Source organism: Tiliqua scincoides, chromosome 1 (genome assembly GCF_035046505.1).
Source record: "Tiliqua scincoides isolate rTilSci1 chromosome 1, rTilSci1.hap2, whole genome shotgun sequence".
Classification (NCBI taxonomy): Eukaryota; Metazoa; Chordata; class Lepidosauria; order Squamata; family Scincidae; genus Tiliqua; species Tiliqua scincoides.
Window position 1 is genome coordinate 257,357,934 of NC_089821.1, and position 4,952 is coordinate 257,362,885.

General features: G+C 42.0%; 1 pseudogene; it reads left to right on the forward strand.

Annotated features, from left to right (window-relative positions):
• The first annotated feature begins 3,877 nt into the window (after positions 1-3,877).
• On the forward strand, positions 3,878-3,991 carry LOC136637630 (5S ribosomal RNA; annotated as a pseudogene).
• Positions 3,992-4,952: the final 961 nt, after the last annotated feature.

Sequence of the window (4,952 nt, forward strand, 5' to 3'; positions counted from 1 at the left end):
GGCAGGGAGCTCCTGGCCCTCAAACTGGGAGGGAAACCTGACCTAGAGAGAGCAGCTAAGCGCATTCCTCCTCTTGGGAAAGAGGGAGCCCAGCTGTTCTTGGGGGGGGGGGTGTCCAAATGCCCAGCCTGCATTCCTCCATCATGCCTGCGGGGAATAGGGGTGGTATCTGCATGTTGTGTGTATGTGTGTGAGCATCCCCCATCTACTTTGGGAGTGAGTTGTAATCTTGCTGGGTGTGGCTGCAATCCCATCCACACTTTCCTGGGAGTAAGCCCCATTGACTCAAATGGGACTTAGTTCTGAGTAGACCTACATAGGCTTGGGGTCTGTGTCAGCTTAACCAAGGATCCTCACCTTTCTCTTTTTCCTCCCCCTTCAAAAAAGAAAAAAAGCCACTCTTGATGACTTTGTCTCCAAAAATTGATTAAAAAAATAAAAACGCCCATTCCTTTTCAGCCAGCCCCCTTTTTCCTCCTGCCTCCTTTTGAGGGGGGGGGGTTACTTCCCATGTTAGCTGCTATTGTAAGACAAAAGACACAATCCTAGCTAGGTCTACTCAGAAGTAAGTCATACTGTGTTCAGTGGGACTTACTCCCAGGAAAGTGAGGTTAGGATTGCAGCCAAACAGTCTCTGGGTCTCAGTTTGCATCAGTTTGCAATTAGCAGATACACACAAAACAAAGTCTTCCCCTCCCCCAGCAAATTCATCACTTCTTCCCCCCCCTCTTTCCAAACCCCTTCAGGTATGCTGCTAACAAACGGCACAATCCTAACCAGGTCTACTCAAAAGTAAGTCCTATTTTGTTCAGTGGGGCTTACTCTCAGGTAAGTGTGGTTAGGATTGCAGCTTCAGAGTGCTGGCAGTTGTTTTTTGGTTTCTAGTGTATAATTATAACGCCTTCATCCCCATTTTGGGGGTAACTGAGGTGAGGTGTTGTAATGGGGAACTGTGGCCAATGGCCACAAGGATCAGGGGAGCCGTGGGTTGGAAAAGTTCGAGAACCACTGCCTTACAGATATGCCCAAAGAAGAATGGCAAAAAAACAAGCTCTGTAGAATGGCTGGCAATAGAAAGAATATACTATTAGATCACAGGACCAACAGAGCACGAGAAAAGAATCAAGGAATCAGTTCACCTGACACAGTGCCTTACAAAAAGATTGCCTAGATTGAAATCTTATTGGATACATGCTATTAATTCAGATTTCTTCTTCTTTAAATTATTCAGGAAAAAAGAATTTCAGGTCAACTTGTTTCATTGGTCTTGAATAGTTCTTAAAATTTGGAAGCATATCCTGATTCCAACATAAATCTGTTTGCTGCAGCTTGAACTCATTGCTTCTTGCCCTTCCTCAAAGTCTAGTAAAAATGTGTCTTTGCATGTCAGTGCTGATCTGATTGGCAAATATTACAGTATTAAAACCTGCACTGATGTAAAGAGTGATACATTTCCCTATTTCATCTTACTATGCTGTGGAAGTGCCTCCCTATGGAGATCCAAATGGCCCCCTCATTCATTATTCCCAAAGAGAAATTAAAAATCTTTATACTCAGTGAGGCCTTCTGCAGTGATTTTCAACCACTGTGATTTTCAACCACTGTGCTGAGACACATTGGTGTGCTGCAAATGGTCTGCAGTTGTGCCATGGGAATTTGGGGGAGGGTCATTTATTAGTATTGGGGTATATGAGCTCCCCGCTGGCAGCATGGTTGTCCAAAAACTGATGGTGTGCCTTGACAATTTTAGTGGCTCCTCAGTGTGCCACAAGATTAAAAAGGTTGAAAATCACCAGCATAGGGTAATGTTGATGCTTTAATGTGTTTTACTGCAACTGCTTTTTTTTTTTTTTGAAAATGTGTCTTGTGTTATTGTATTTTCAGTTTTAGCCACTTTTGATTTTTTGAGAATGGCCATATAACATATTATAAATAAATAATGAATGAATAAATTTGAGTGGGAACAGAAATACTATAAAGTCAACATCCTCAGTAATACCTCTGACTATTCCAAATCATGTGAGAGTTTTTTATTCTAAGTTTTTTTTTTGGCAACACTTTGCATAGTTGAATAAGAAGAATAGCATAAAATATACCAATGAAAATGCAATAATCACTAGAGATTCCAGAATGGATGCAAAGTAGCTAGAAGGATGCTACCATCCAAATTAGTTGCTCCAATTCATATAACCTTGTAACAGAGAATCACTAGAAGGAGCAGAATACTAAATACTAGATACACATATATTGTAAGTAACATGTATCAATAATTTTAAAAACCAAAGTAAACCTGTACTCTAGATCAGGGGTGCCCAAATCCTGGCCCTGGGCCACTTGCGGCCCTCAAGGACTCCCAATCTGGCCCCTGGGGGGTCCCCAGTCTCCAATGAGCTTCTGGCCCTCCAGAGACTTGCTGGAGCCCGCGCTGGTCTGATGCAACTGCTCTCCGCATGACGGCCAACTGTTTGACCTCTGTGAGCTGTGGGATGAGGGCTCCCTCCACTGCCTGCTGTTTCACGTCTGTGATGCAGCAGTGGCAGCAAAGGAAAAGATGGCCTTGCTTTGTGCAAGGGCTTTTATGGGCCTTGAGCTATTGCAAGACCTTCATTCATTCAAATAAGTTCCATCTCTAATATATTAATTTATGTAAATTAATTCAAATTTGAAATGTAAATTAGTTCTTTTTTTCCTGGTCCCCGACACAGCATCAGAGAGATGATGCGACCCTCCTGCCAAAAAGTTTGGACACCCCTGTTCTAGATATTCACTACACTGGTATCCAATTTAAAATGCAATAACTTCTTGACAATGCAGTGTTGTTGAATTTATATATGAAGCTGCTTTAATATGGACCAATGGTCCATCTAGCCCAGTATTGTCTTTTTTGACTGGCAGCAGCTTTCCAAAGATCCAGAAAAAGATATTCCTGGCCTGGCTTCCTGAGTTCTTATGGATTAGAGATGTGGGGAACTGAACTGAGACCTTATATACAAAAAGCATGTGCTTTCCCACTGATTTATTGTCTTTTCCTTAATTTACAGCCCAATCCTGTCCATGCTCTTGCATTACTGCTGGCTCTGAGTATTGTGAAAAGTGTTGTAAGGCACTCCGGCAGTAAGGCCACAGCACCCATGCTGAAGCCAATGACAGTTGGCGCTGGCCCTCAGTGCTAAATCCACATGTCGGGGGAGTAGACCCATCAGGACTGCTTGGGCTTAACAAAGGGTAAGGGAACCACTGGTGTAGCTGGGGGCAGGGCACAAAGTTTTGCAGGGAACCTCACTGCAGCATGCAAGAGGCTCCTCCCCTCCCCTTTGGAGCCATTTGGGTGGGTGGGGGGCAAAATGGAGGGGGAGGAGCTGCTTGCACACTGCGGGGAGGCTCCCTGCAAAACATAGTGCCCCCCCCCAAGCTATGCCAGTGAAGGGAACCACAGTTCCCTTACCCCAAGACTTCTGGGAGCTTTCCTGGACCCATAGGATACAGTGGCAGCCATTTTGGTGCCATTCTCTTTCTTTAAATGCTCTTTCTTTAAATGGGGAAGTTTAGGATTAGGCCCTTTAAAAGGTTAAAAGACTTGCAAGAGTTAAAATTAGAGAGAATGGTAGCAGAAAATGAAAGACAAAAGTAAAAATGAAATTTATCATTACCATTATTATAAAACAATAAAAATTTCATTTTCCCTAGTATTTTGTAACACAGGTCTTCCTCTTAACTGGAAACTTTCCACTTTAGAAAAGAAGGTTGGGCAAGCTCAAAGTAAAATATTACATGCTGGCCCATGTGAGAAAATTGGAAGGACTGATTGGCTGGATCTGTCTGAATAAAAGAAAAATCAGGGAAGGTTGTTTGAAGGTAGATGTTGAAGGCATAAAGATCAGACGATTACCCTGCACATGCCTGATCTCATCTGATCTTGGAAGCTAAGCAGGGTCAGGCCTGGTTAGTACTTGGATGGGAGACCACCTGGGAATACCGGGTGCTGTAGGCTTATACCATAGTCTTTCGAGACTGAAGGTTGCCAACCAAGTTGAAGGCATGAAGCTGATATAAAAACAATGACTTGAAGGAAATGGTAAGTGCAAGATGGGAAGGAGAAGTTGCATTGTACTGCAACTCTTCTATGCCAGTACTGATCTGACTAGCAACATAATCATTACTCAATCAATCCTGTTAAGTATTGCACTAGAAATGTAGACAATAACTGGATTACCCATATATCATGTTCCAAAATCAGCATGAGGGTTAAATCAGGTTTGAACATTTACTATTCGGTCCAACATAACAACTTAATTCTTCAATCTTCTGGGAAAGATAAACTCCTAATCTTCTACAGAGAAGTGTTTTTCTCTACACCTGCAATTGTTGTTTTTTTTTTAAAGGAAATGTAAATCATCCACTGGTTTTGTTAATGGGTTTGTGCATGAGAAATTCATATAAAATGAAGGCAGCTATATGAGCTTATCAACAGCTCTAGCATGAGAGAAAGAGAGAGAATAAATATTTATCCCAAAGATACAAGGAACTGCATTATTTATCTGTCAGGTCTTTTACTGCCTATATTCTCTTGGCCCAAAGGTAGAGGTCTGTTTTAGCACCTACATCTCTTTACCTGAATATGTAAGGAATTAGATCTCATGGTCACACTGCATGCAAAACATGCCCTACCGTTGCTTTCATCCTATATCACAGATGTCTTGAAGCTACTTTCTTAAGGCTACCATTTTGTTCACTGAGCTTAAAAAACAAATCATTCTGTAAAAAAGAAAAAGGCGGCTGCGTTTTGTGTTTCTAGTTTTCCAAAGTATGGCCTCAGGATCTCATTACCACTCTTCTGAGATTCCCTAGAAACAGCTGTTTTAAATAGCTTGATTTCCTGCACTTTCTTTTTAAAATGTTGGGGGTTAATTAAGTGATAATTAAGCAATGGGCTGTACTAATTGGCATTGCTC